The 14,632-nt window shown below is 44.8% G+C and overlaps 1 protein-coding gene across 1 annotated transcript in view; it reads right to left on the bottom strand.

The window, feature by feature from the left end:
- ERC2 (ELKS/RAB6-interacting/CAST family member 2) overlaps window positions 1-14,632 on the bottom strand; it is a 981,757-nt gene that overhangs the window by 3,495 nt on the left and 963,630 nt on the right. The window lies entirely within an intron of this gene.

Here is a 14,632-nt window from a genome sequence, read left to right as displayed (position 1 = left end):
TATACCTGGAAGAATGACTTACACAGACTGCTTGCACACAAATGCTCACAGAAGCCTTACTGACAATAACCAAAAGGTAGTATACATGCACCACAGAATGTTACTCAACCCTCAAAACAAATGAAGTTCTGATTCATGCTCCAATATGGATGAACCCTGAAGACATCATGGTAAGTGAAATAAACCATTCACTAAAGGACAAATACTGTACAATTCCACTCACATGGAATATCTAGAATAGACAAATTCAAAAATGCACAAAATAAATAAGAGGTTACAGGGGCTGAGGGGAGAGGGGAATGGAGAGTTATCTTTGAATGGGCACAGAATTTCAGTTTGTGGTAATAAATTCTGGAAATGGATAGTGGTGTTGGTTGAATTATGCCATGGATGTATTAAATGCCACTGAACTGTACACTTAAACTGGTTACAGTGGTAATTTTTAGCGTGTATCTTACCACAATAAATGCATAACTTAAAAAAGAATATTGGTATCTCCTTAAACACAGCAGAGTGAAATGAAGTTGGCTATCATCGCCACCATCCTGTGGCTCATGTGTATATGTTTAGCCCTAAACATAAGTGCAACACTCAACTGTGTGCATATTTCAGGCCCTGGGTAAGAGGTGTCCAGAAGCACCTCAAGTTTTCTCATGGTCTCAATTAAGGGTCCCGGGGTGTGGCATACAACTGCCACCTGCGAAGAAACAGTAGAACGGGTAAGAGGAGAGAACCATCCCACACTGAACCCTCAGATGATGACTTTCTTCCCTACTGATGCTGGACGTTGTGTGCCTGCATGGTTATCATTCACATATTGCCTTGGAATATTCTAGGAGTTTCCGGGCACACGGCAATAGTGCAGCTATCTGGGGAATAAGGCGGGGAGGGGAAAGATCAAACACAGACACACACACACACACACAAACTCACACACATATGAGCCAGTTTTTATATACAGCCTGAGCTGTCTGATTTGGTGGCTGACACACAGCATTTCTCAAGTCACACTGACTAATGAGCCAACCAAAGATCCCAGCGTCTGCACAGGTAGGCAGTTATTTCGAACCCTCGTTAAGCAGTGCAAATGAAATATGTGGCTTGGATGAACTCAGCTAATTCATACTCTGAGGAGTTTGGTGTAACCCTTCTGGTTAAGAAACTTGAATCGGGGCAAAAAAATGACTTTTGCAGAGCCAGAGAGCTAGGGAGTTCCTAGAGCGGATCATATTACTCATTCTGGCACATAAAATCTCGGTGAACTTCGTATGAAAATTCTAAGTCAGAGCACGCTTTCTGCTTCATGAGCTGTGCATAGCTCTAATTCTTTTGTGCATTAAGCATTTCTTAATCATCCTTTTAAGGGGCTGACCAATATATTAAAAGGCCACATGATTAAAAGGTAAAGAGAAACCCAAAGTAGTACTAAAATGCTCCGGTCATATTTTACAGATCGGGGAAATGAGTGAAAAACAATTATGGCGAATGTCCCATGTCCTTGATGTTTTTCCAAGATAAAGTAGCAAAGAACAATCATTTATTCAGTCGAGACAAAGATTTCCAGCTGGGTAACAGGTCACAAGGCAGAATACAGTGTCTCGCGACTGCAACGCACTGTTTCAGGGTAAGGTTTATGCTGTGGGAAAGGGAACTCTCAAAAAGTGTCGCCGCTCCTTCCATCAGACAATCCATTTGCCAGGAGGCCTAAATGGATTTGAGGGAAAAAAGAAATCTCAGATGACACTGCCAGGAGCTGCAAAGGCAAATGAACCTTCACTGAGGAGCAAAGAAGCATATACATTTAAACATTTTTTAAAAAGGAATCCTGGCTTCTACCAAGGAGGCAATCTGGGCAGCCACCCACAGTGAGATAATCTTTGGCCTGACCTCCCTGTCCTGGATGGTCGCAGCGGCCCCAACACCCCCCCTCCACACACACACCCAGTGTCCTCTCCTTCAGGACCCACTCTGCACTCTCACCAGCTCAGGCAACAGTGCTATTTCAACAACAACATCTACTTCATCCTGCACTCCCTGTTACAGCCTTCATTTACAATCCCATTGCTGTCAGGGTGGAGGATGGACTCTTGGCTTGCTGGCCTCTCTCTCCAGCTCCACGCTTCAAGTTCCCCCTAAGCTGAACTGGCTTCTGCAGTCCTAAAGCTTTCTTTCCTCCTCATTGTACAGACTTGTCTTTCTGACATGCATTCACATGAACCCTTGACCTGACTGATTCCTACTTATTCTTCAGTCTCAGTTTAGATTTCACTTCTTCCCTGGAGGTCTTTCCTGACCCTCCTGAGTGTGGGATGGTGTGCAGGAAGTCTCACACACACTGCACTGCCCCCCTTCTGTGACGTCCCTAGACTTTCACTGTCCAATACGGCAGCCACTGAACATGTGTGTCTGCTCAGCACTTGAAGTGGGGCTAGTCCAACTTGAGATGTGCCGTAAGTGTAAACGGTGCACTGGTGACACTTTGGATATATTGGATAAAATTAAATATATTTTTAGAGTTAATTTCATCTGTATCTTATTACTCTTTTCAATGTGGCTACTAGAAAACTCAAAACTACAGATGTGGCTTGCAATATATTTCTACTGAATAACATTGGTCGAGGCTGCAAGCTCTATGAGAGCAGGGTCAGGCCAGTCTTGTTCACTTAGCATCCTCTATGCCATGCGCATTCAATCAACAAGTTGATTCACTCACTCTTTCCATAGGTATTAGAGGGCACTTGGAACAGGCAGAATCCTAAAGTTCCCTCAACCCCCAAAGATTTCCTGCTGCAATCCCTGGCACTGGGACTATGAATATCTCACACCATGATTACAACTTTATATAGTTAAGGTTACTAATCATTTGACTTGAGAAAATGAGTGGGCCTAATTTAATCATGGGAGCCCTTTAATAGCAGACTTTCCTCTTGCTGGTAGGAGAAGAAACTCAGGGAAATTTGGAACATAAGAGGGAACTGCTGTGCTGAGACGGAGGGGGCCACAGGGCAAGGACCTGGTAGTGTCCTGCCAGATCCAAGAGAAGCCAGCAGCTAATAGCAAATAAGGAAATAGGAACCTCAGTCCTACAACCACAAGGAACTAATTTCTGCCACAACCTAAATGAGCTCAGATGTGGGTACTTCCCCAGACCCTCCAGGTTAAATCTAGCCAGGTTAAATCTAGCCAAAATCTTGACTTTGGCGTTATAAGTCTAAGAATAGAATTCAGTGGAGCATGAATGGTCGTCTGACTTATAGAACTTTGAGATAATAAATGGGTATTGTTTTAAGCCACTAAGTTTGTGGTGATTTGTTATGCAGCATAGAAAACTAATATACCTCCTTTCTGTGCCAGAAGGTATGCTTGCTGCCAAGGGTACAATAGTAAAAATAACAGACAACATCTGTGCCCTCACAGGGCCAGTATTTTCAAGAGTAAGAGAAAAAACAAACAGATATATATATAAGAGAATGATCAAATAATAAACTAGAAATTATCCATTTCTTATTTATTATAAATAAATAAGAAAATTTTGTGCTTGAAAGGAATTTAACAGGGGGCTGTGACAGTCATGCTTAAGATTTATTGACTACATGACAGTTTTATTCTAATTTTTTAATATGGAAAGACGTACATATTTTTTCAGTGAAAAAAGCAGATTACAGGGGACATCCCTGGTGGCCCAGTGATTAAGAATCTGCCTTCCAGTGCAGGGGACAAGTATTCAATCCCTGTTGGGGGAACTAAGATCCCACATGCTGTGAGGCAACTAAGTCCATGCGCCCCAACCACTGAGTCCACGCACCACAACTAGAGAAGTTTACGTGCTGCAACAAAGACCCATCACAACCAAAATAAATTAAAAAAATATATAATTCCATACATATAGTTCAATCTCATTTTTGCATCACCATACCCATACTCACAAATGCATATGCCAGAATATTGCTAATAGTTATCTTCTCTGGGTGGTGCTTTAAATTTTTCTTCTTTTGATTTTTTTTGGGGGGAGGTTACACTTTAAGCAACAGTTAGAACTGGACATAGAACAGACTGGTTCCAAATAGGAAAAGGAGTACGTCAAGGCTGTATATTGTCACCCTGCTTATTTAACTTATATGCAGAGTACATCATGAGAAACGCTGGACTGGAAGAAGCACAAGCTGGAATCAAGATTGCCAGGAGAAATATCAATAACCTCAGATATGCAGATGACACCACCCTTATGGCAGAAAGTGAAGAGGAACTCAAAAGCCTCTTGATGAAAGTGAAAGAGGAGAGTGAAAAAGTTGGCTTAAAGCTCAACATTCAGAAAACTAAGATCATGGCATCTGGTCCCATCACTTCATGGGAAATAGATGGGGAAACAGTGTCAGACTTTATTTTTTTGGGCTCCAAAATCACTGCAGATGGTGATTTCAGGCATGAAATTAAAAGATGCTTACTCCTTGGAAAGAAAGTTATGACCAACCTAGATAACGCATTAAAAAGCAGAGATATTACTTTGCCAACAAAGGTCCGTCTAGTCAAGGCTATGGCTTTTCCAGTGGTCATGTATGGATGTGAGAGTTGGACTATGAGGAAAGCTGAGCACCGAAGAATTGATGCTTTTGAACTATGGTGTTGGAGAAGACTCTTGAGAGTCCCTTGGACTGCAAGGAGATCCAACCAGTCCATCCTAAAGGAGATCAGTCCTGGGTGTTCATTGGAAGGACCAATGCTGAAGTTGAAACTCCAATACTTCGGCCACCTCATGTGAAGAGTTGACTCATTGGAAAAGACCCTGATGCTGGGAGGGATTGGGGGCAGGAGGAGAAGGGGATGACAGAGGATGAGATGGCTGGATGGCATCACCGACTCGATGGGCATGAGTTTGAGTAAACTCCAGGAGTTGGTGATGGACAGGGAGGCCTGGCATGCTGTGATTAATGGGGTCACGAAGAGTTGGACATGACTGAGTGACTGAACTGAATTGAACACTTTTTGGATTTTTTAAACCAGAGAATGTGTAATGAGTATCAGAGCAGAAAAGAAAGCTATTTCTATTGTGAAAAAATCAGTACTGCATGGGATCAATGCTCTTGACTTGGTTTTTTCTAAGGGAATCCTGCAGTTGGTGTGCAGGGGTGGGGTGTCGGGGGCGGGGGGATGCCGGTGAGCTGAGCACAGCAGTCGATTTCGCCCCAGGACAAGCGCCCCCAGGAGAGCAGGCTATAAACGTGTGGTGTCTCACAAATATTCCTTCAGACTGTTTTTCTTTGGCATAAAGACACCTGCCGGATTATGGCTTTCTTCTCTTGCCCTTTCAGTAGTGATTTGCAGAAACAGGCTGGGAGAAAGGGGTCTTTGGTAAACATGGAGGGGTTAAAGGGGAAACTGTTTAATAACAGTAGTAAAACGCAGGCTATTTTTGACATCTGGGTTAATGTCCATTACGCTCCATGTGCTTTCCAAATGTGTGCAGAGTGCCCCCAGGTACAAAAACAGACACCCATTCACAGCAGCTTTGGATGCCCCCGACATCGCACATGGTGCCCACATAAAAGCCAGTGCCTGATAGGCTAACGAACAACAGTCTGAAGAGAAGAACTGTTCATTCTTGGGGTAGCGGGCATCCCGAAGGACAACTCCACCCAGCAACTCTGTTCCCAGGAAAACCCAATAGAGTTGTTTCTGCTTGGAAAAAAAAAAGAAAAAAAATCTATAACTACATCTGTGTTATTACTTAACATCTTTTAAAACAGGGTGGAATGGGTTTCTCGTTTTCCTCATGAAGATTTATTTATTATTGTTGTGATCAAAGTGGCAACAAATTACGTTAAATCATTTAATTTTCTTGATAGGAGCAACCACCTTGAAGCCATAATTCAAAAATATGAGTGGAGAGTAACATGTAACCTTGCGAGTGGCCTTCTAATGCTCCACAGGGCAATAAAATGTAACACTTGAGAGCCCAAAGGGCTGGGGCTGGGGGTGGGCCCAGCAAGACCTTAGCTCAGAATTGATAACTGCTGTTGGGATGGTAGAGCCTGCTGGGTGGGATGGAGGCCCTGAGAGTCCCCAGATTTCATCTTTGCCTTCCATTTCTGTGCTGTGGGGTGCAACTCATCCACAAGGCTTTAAGTGAAGGGATTTGGATGAATTCAGATGTGTACGACAAAATGGTAGCGTAGACTGCTGTGCCTAAGATTTTATTTTTGCCATTATTATTGTGGTCAGAATTATTCACAGCTAATATTGTGTGCACACTGTCTGCCAGCAAGGGTGCTCTGTGCTTTTGAGAGAACTATCTCCAACAAACTGGACAGATCTATGACACTGACCTGGCTGACACTCCCTTAGCAGTGGGGAAACAGAAGCTTAAGGGAAGTGTGTGTGTGTGTGTGTGTGTGTGTGTGTGTGTGTGTGTGTGTGCCACCAAGGCCCTTAGGGATCGAGAGAGCAAGACAGAACTCTGTGTGTGTGTGTGTGTGTGTGTGTGTGTGTGTGTATGTGTTAGTTGCTCAGTCGTTTCAGACTCGTTGTGACCCCATGGATTGTAACCCACCAGGCTCCTCTGTCCAGGGAGTTCTCCAGGCAAGAATACTAGAGTGGGTAGCCACTCCCTTCTCCAGGGGATATTCTCGACCCAGGGATCAAACCTGAGTCTCCCACACTGCAGGCAGATTCTTTCACCATGTGAGCTACCGGAGAAGCAATACGTGCTTTTGGTTAGATTCCCATCCTCCTGGGGCTTGATTTGAAATCACATCATCTTGACTCCAGAGCACAGTCTCTTCACCCTAAGGCCAGGACTTCCTCAAGCTCAATCTTTCATGCTCTACTGTCCCGGTTTTTGTGACCTTTCTATAATGCCTGCCACTGTAAACTAATGTTTTTCTTCAAAAACCTTTTCTAAAAACAAAGTTCCTTCTAAGGAAAGATCTGCTGTAATACCCCAGTGGAGTCACAATTTGTCTAATATATCTTACAATAATTTCATAGCTATTAAAATGAAAGTACTTGCCCGTGAAACACCTAAAACTATCTTCTCGTGGGTACGGAACCCCCTGCCTGCCCCCAGGTGTGTCCTGGAGACCAATCCCACTGCCCTGGGTGGCCTTTGGCACAGCAGCTCCCAGCCTGTGTTGGCCAGTTTGAGCAGGTGCCACATTCGGGCCACCAGCCACCCCCAGCACCGACACTTCAGGCCCAGCTACCATGGGCCCGCTTTGCTCCTCAGTGGTCAGATGGCAGCAGAAGTACAAGTCAGAAATCTGCCACACATCAGCGTTTTACTCTACGTAATCTTTAAAAAAAAAAAAAAAATTGGTTGAGTTTGCTTTAGTTGTAATTTTTTTTCTTAAAATAATACCTTCCTAAACCCAAGAGACTGCCTACCAGCTAAATGCCTTTGTCATTCTACTCCACAATTTCTCAGTCTTAGCACTGTGGACACTCACCAGAGGACATTTACGGTGGGCCGGGTACCTGTTGTGAGGACTGTCCGGGGCATTACGGGGTGCTTATTAGCAGCATCCTGGGCCGTGGCCCATTAGAGGCCAGTAGCATCACTCCTTCTCTCAATCTTGACAACAAAAAATGTCTCCAAATGTTGCCAAACTCCTCTCGGGTGGGGGTAGGCAAAATGATCCCCACTTGAGAACCACAGGTATTATCGATTGCTTTTACATTTAATTGCTTAACAGTATAAGATAAACATTGTAAAATTTGTAAGATAATTGCACACTATAAGATATTTTGGTAAGAAATGTATATACATACATGCATCCACCAACCCTTAAAAGATACAGATTTTGCAGAAGTAAAGATCTGTTTCGAAGCTGCCATCATATTATTTCAGACACGGCTGCATAGATTTAAAAGTCCTGTGGAAATAGGTACAAGCTAAGTCGTAAAAGTAATGAAAATGTACTACTTATCTGACATAAAATAGAAATGCCACAATCCTGAGATAGTAAGACACCTAAGACACTTGCTGAGCTAAGTGAAAAGGTAAAATCTAGTTTAAATTTATAGCATTCCTTCGGTGTCCCTCTAGGAGTTTGGCATTTTGCCAGGGTTCCTTGTTAAAAATTTGTTAAACGTGTTTGGCATTAATGCAAACACAAAGTGGTCATTTGTTACAAATTCTATTGGAATGCATTCGTTTAAGGCAATGAAGTAGTTACTAGAAAAGAAAAAAAAAAGTTCATTAAGTACATTTTAAAAATACAATGATGTATGCAGTGTGTAGCTGTGGCGCCCTGGTGGCTGTATAAATCGCTGACAGAATAACCACACATTGTGTTTAGTTTGAAATTGGAATCTTTTAAACATTACTGATAGAACAAAAACTGGTTTTGTTTGTTGTCAAAACCCCTGTTAGTCCTTCTTCTCTGAACTAGTTAAAATAACCAAACATTTGGCATACAATTTCTAACATTTCAAATCAGTGAAATGTATAGGTTCAAATCATGTTTTGGGCATCTTTTTGGAGTGCTGGCCTTTTTGGAGATGATTCGACAAATACAATGCCCCACCTCCCCGCCCCTGGGGAGGGAGAAAAATGGCCCTGTCATCTTGGGAACCCCACATCTTGGAAGTATAGCACCTCTGTGTCCTCACGGTTGTCTGAGGTTATGGGGTTACCTGCAGAAGGAAAACCATCAGCTCCATCATGGAGACAATGGAATCCTATGAGCAAATACCCTAAGCCTTGTGTATAGAACGTGCACCTTCCTGCCGCACCCTGCGCTGTTCACACAAAGGAGGTATTGCTGAGTAAGGGTGACTCCTCATCTCCCTCATGAAACAGTTCTGAAGCTCGGTTTTTGAGGAAACAGGCTGACATCACATGACATTTGGTCCTGCCACATAGATTGCTATGAACGTATGTGTGGCACATGTCATCTCAGGGCCCCGAGACGCTTGATAAAAGCCAAACCTAAAGGTGAATAGAAAACTCACGTACTAGGACTTCCCTGGTGGCCGAGTGGTTAAGACTCTGCCTTGCAATGCGGGAGATACAGGTGTAAATCTGGTTGGGAAACTAAGATTCCCATGCCATGGAGAAACAGCCCGCGTGCCACAACTACTGAGGCCCCAGGCCAGAACTAAGACCGGAGGCAGCCAAATAAACAAATAAAATTTAAAAAAGAAAACTCAAGTTTCACAAGGACATTCAGAAAGTATTCACTGCCATCCTCCTCCGTCTCTCTCTCTCTCTGACATATGTGAACCACAGCCCCAAATTCCTGTGGCCCCCAAACCTCTCTCTAGGTTGGCCTCTTTTGCCCTCTGAGTTTGGTGTTATCTGAGCTGCCCCTGAAGGCGATGGAGCCAGGGTCTTGAAACAGTCCCCAAGTTCAAGTGTAAACTCAGACAAAACCTAGCATCCTGCATGGGGCCTGAAGAAGTTGCCCTTCACAGATACCAAACAGGACCAAGAAGCAAAAAGTCTAAGAACAGGGAAAACATACTTATCTCCAGGAGCAACCAGAGTGCATGAGATAAAAGAGACACGCTGAGTATTACAGAGCACACTTTGGTTTTATACGTTTGGTGGGCTCTCTTTGAGAAAAAGATTGACTGATAGTTGACTGGTTCAAACTTGACAAAATGACATGGTCACAAGAACACACCGTGAAGGCCTCTCCCTGGACCTGGGGAAAGATCTGTGTACTTGAGGGGCCAGAAGCTTAAGCCCTGTTAGATTCGTGATAAATCTCTTCTGCTTGCAATTAAAGTTTATTTTTGAGAATATGTTTTCACATTCAGATGAGAATAAAGGAAAACATGTTTTCAAATCCCTTCTTGACAAGGATTCAGCTTTAGGAAAATCTTGGAAAATCTCATCAGAGCAAGAGGGAGGGGCAGGAATGAGATAGCCCACCTAGAGAAAGGAACTGAAGAGGCATTTGAGGGAGTCTGAGGCACGAAGGAACAGTTTGCTATCTCAGGTCTGCAGACCAGAAGTGGCTCGGATGACAAGTGTTTACAGCAGGATCTTTGCAGAGCCAATAATGGCAATTAGTCCCCTGGATTGGAAGGCGCCCTTCCCGCATCGCCAGGCTGAGGTGGAATGCCATTTACTCTTGGGGCTGGCGACTAATTAGGGGTCTCTTTTGAAGATCAAGGTTTTGTGATCCCTGTTTCTTAATAACATGGTTGGCCTGCCGGCCACCTGGGTCCAGGCGAGACCTCCCTCGCCCCCTCCCCACACAGCAGGCACTGCCTGGGGCCAGGAGCAAGTGCGGGCAGGAAAACACAGATCCTGCCACCGGGTGAGCGACTTAACCTCTTCACCGCCAGGTTTCTGCAACCCAGCGCTCCATTCAGCTGCCCCGAGACAGAGACAATTGGTCTCGTTTCTCAGGAAGGGCTGAAGACCTCGGTGTGTTGCAAAGTAACCACGGTTGTGGTGCAAACACTACTTAGCAAGCTTTCATATATGAAGAGAGGCAGGGAGACTCCACTTGTCCCAAGAAGTGGTGAATCAAACGGTTCTTTGCATCTGCTGCATCTTGGGCCACTTCCAGATGGAATTTTAGAAGTAACCAGCGAGCTCTGGCAGAGGCAGAGTAGGGAGGACACTGAAGCACACCTTCTGGAGTCCTAATCTGATGGGTCATCAGACAGAGCTGGGTGCCTGCGTCTGCTGACCTATACCAGGGCCCCCATGGTCATGCTGGATGAGGCGGTGTAGCCTGCTATGCTCTTTAAGACACGGTAGAGAAGACAGAGGCCAGAACAGCAGGAAGAGCAAGCTGCAAAGAATTAAACTTGTAACAAGTTGGGCAAAGCACAAACATTGGGAGAGGCTGATCCTTTGGCTGTTGACAGGCTCTGGCCTGGGTTGGTCATGGTCACTAAGCCCATCAGCGTTCCGATGTGGCAATGGCTAATGCGGCAAGTTCAATGTGATTTTAATTTTGGGAATGCTGCTTACATACCGCCCACAGTGGCCGCCTAAGATCGGCAACCCCACTGCCATAAACACAGTCAGCACTGTCAGGGATTCTGAAAATCATTTTAAAAATGGTTTCTTTTTGGCAGATAGGGGCTGAGTGGAGTTTGCATTTGATTAACTGTACTTTAACTTCAATGTGCTTCAAACATTTTTGTGCGTTCTAAGCAACACCAAAGCAGAGTTTCCAGCAACAAAAGGAACCAGCCTTCTTGGGGCAGTGGCAGACTCTTTGGTAAGTGGAGAGGGGAACGTGTCAACACAAGCCAGCAACCAGCTGAGTGGAGTCAGTCAGGCCTTTTGGAGATAGTCAGGGTCTCTGAGCTCAGTGAGCCCTGATCCACACTCCTTGCAAATCAAGGAATAGATAAAAAAAAAAAAAGTACCAAATTTTTGGTCGGTAGAGTCGATAGTGAAGTGGATTGTTAAGTGAGATACAAAGGCAAATTCAGTTTGGATTTTATATTGGGTTTTTTTTTTGGATTTTATATTGTTTTTAAGCATGTTTATGAAAAGCATGAGAACCCTTCCTTTCTTCTTTCCCTCTCTCCCTCACAATTGTGAAGGCATCTACTAAGAACCATGCAAAGTCCTGGGACATAGGACTGAACAAGACACATGCTAGCTCTGACTTCATGGAATGCACATTGAGTGAGCCTGTCAGATATTACGTTCAATACATAATTAAACTGAACACGTGATTATCAATTAAAATTGTAGTAAGTACCAAGGAGGAAGAATAGCCTGGCAACATTCACTGAGGACAGCGCTTTTAATTTAGTGTCCATTCCTTACTCTGAAGAAGTTGCTACGATTAACTCATTACACTGCTTCAGAAAGAGGCACCGAGAGGTAAAGACACACACTCCAAGTCACACCACTGGCAGGTGGTGAGGCCGTGCGGTGAATCCACACACTAGGACATGAAGTCCCAAGTTAAAGGAACAAATCAGAGCCTGGACCTGATCTGCCAAAAGAGTTGGAAAGACTTTCCAAGAAAGTAAGGTCTATATCGCTGTATATACGCCTACTGGAAGAGAAGGACTTCCTCTAAGACAACAACTTCTTCCTGTTCTTCCTCTTCTCTACTCCCCCACTTCTCCTCCTCCTTCCCCTTCTTCTGCTCTGTGCTAGTTGAAAAGTAAATCTATGGATTTCTATGTTTTCTGAGGGTTTTGCCCAGACTCTGTCCTTTCAAATGAATTTTTAGTCAGTGCTTTTTGTCTGTCAACATGAGCTCACCTACAGCCTCCTTCAAAAGCCTCCGCTTCGGAGTATCAAGCCACATGCATCTTCCTTCTGCTCTAAGAGTTTGCATTACGGCCTTCCAGCTTCATGGTATTTGAGATGATTAATCACTTTTAAATATGAAAAAAATTAACATGTCTGAAGCAGGCTTCTCCACTGTCAAATGTTTCGCTTTAACATAGATTCAAACTGTCTCCCTTCCCCTGCAATTCCACAGCAATACATTTTCTGTTGGAAATTCAACTGTAGGAATCCCATGCAGAAGCCCCAAACAATATATCTTAACATCTTAATTTCATTTAGGAGGAATGCAATGATTGATCATTTATCATTCTGAGATTGAGTGAACTATCTGGAGGATTCAATCTATTGCCTCTATGCAACTGATGGGATATTCACATGTCTTCTGGCTGCATGAGGGCTTTGGGGTCCAACTGTCTTTGAAGAAGTGGGATGCTAAAGAGATTACTGAGGGAGGGTGTGCCTTTACCAGCAAAGTATGACTCCAAGACTTGACGTGTTCCAAATTAGATCCTCCCCCAGTGACAGCCAGGATGTCTGCTGTTGAGTCATTCCCACTCCTCTGTCCCCACATATAGGATCTTGCCTTTCTGCCCTTGTCCTTTCACAGGTAACCTTAAGAGGCCTGGGGAGACCTTGACATGAAATCCACTGACATTGGTGGACTTGACTTCTCATCCATGAGATTTCTATTTAACCTAAAGCTGCTGTGTCAAAAAGGAATTTTTAGTGCACTATAAACAAAATGGCACCTTCCTAGGAAAGCAAGGCCAGGCCACTGGCCTCACAGCTGCCGTCTTGGTTTTTATGCAAGACATCATTATAATCTCTTCATGTTGGTATTATTGGTTGGTCAGCAGGAGAACCGGTCAGAATGCTACAGAACAAGATTTTGGAGTGTCTAGAACTAACACAACAAAAACACAGTCCTCAAGTCCAAGGACATGTTCTTTAATGATGGATTCAAATGGAATACCTACTATGTCCTTTACACAGTGTAGGCTTTAAGACATTCTCACAGAACAAGATGCCTCCAAAATCACAATCCATCTCTGTAAACACACGTGTGTAGTTTTCTCAGGAAACTCACTGCCCAGTGGACCATCTTACAAAGAAACAATGACCGCCCCTGCCCAACCCGCCCCCACAAACGACGGAAAGTGTGAGACAAGCAGAGGTTACTCTGGAGGGAATCTGAGGCCAGTGTTTAGTGCTAAAAAGCAGACATGCTCTGTAGTTTGAATTTACATTTCAATTCCATATCAGAGTCAAGTCGGCCCTTGGAGGTCGGCACAGAGCATAGGCCAGTGGCTGCAGGCCTAGGTCTTGCTTGCACCCCCAGCTCCCGCTCAGGAATGTAAGAGAACTCTGCAGTCAGCACCTGGACTGACAGGGGGTGATGAGGGGGGCTCCCAGCCTAATTGAAAGGCGGTTAACAATGGGCCCCTCAGAGCAGACCCATTCTCCCATCTGCTATGAGGCTTCCGGCTATCACAAATATTTCCAACTTAGATGCAGAGGTGCCCTGAGAGCGAATTTCTGTGCTGCTTTTGTCGCTGGTCACTTTGAAGATTAAAGAGGGGAAAACGCACTTTCATAACACATGAACTCACTGAAAGTTTTCCTACTAAATCCCAAGGTCCTGGCAGGCAGGGGCTGGATTTAACTCTTCCAAGACAGACCAGGCATGCAGGATGCGGGGCCAGGAAGTGCCTTGGGGAAGAAGTGAGCCAGAGATCAAGGAGCTGGGACAGGACAGAGTGGATACCTGAGGCATGACACCAGTTGGTTCTGGGTCTCTGGGAGTCACTTCCAAAGCCCAGTATGGCAGAACTCCAAAGTCCTCCAGCAGTCCGCAGGGGACCTGACAGTACACCAGAGACCCTGGCTTTGCTACAGAGAACTTCCTTTAGATGGAGACTCGTGCAATGTTGCAACCCCTCCTCGCCCCCGCCCCCCGCCCCCCGGCAAGAGCACGGGGAATTCCTGATTGGCAGGGCCCATCTATGAATGCAGCTCGTACACAGAAGGAGGCACACAGCTAGGTCCCTCCCTGTTCAGGGCTTTTTCAGGGCAGTTTCTCCTGCCGGAAGCTCTTTCCCCATCGTCCTTTTCCTGGTGGCCTTCTGCTTATCCTGAGCTGTCAGCTTCAAGGCCGCGTCTTCAGGGAGCCTTCCCTGCCTTGTTCCTGGTCAAATCTCCCTGCTCAGCCCTCCCCTTTTCTCCCTCAACACGCTCTGGCTTCACAACAATTTAGAGTCATGAGTTTGTGTATTTGATTAATGTCTGACTGTAGCCTCAGCTGCCTTCAGGAGGATAGACCGTGAGTGCCTCTCTCATCGCAGTATTTCACAAATACCTACCACAGAGTGGGTCCCCAGTAAATATTTCAGGGGATTAAAAGGAGAAGTGAAT

This window comes from Cervus elaphus, chromosome 24 (genome assembly GCF_910594005.1).
Source record: "Cervus elaphus chromosome 24, mCerEla1.1, whole genome shotgun sequence".
In the NCBI taxonomy this organism is placed as follows: domain Eukaryota; kingdom Metazoa; phylum Chordata; class Mammalia; order Artiodactyla; family Cervidae; genus Cervus; species Cervus elaphus.
Note: the sequence above shows the minus strand (reverse complement) of the source record. Positions and strands in the feature narration are given on the sequence as shown.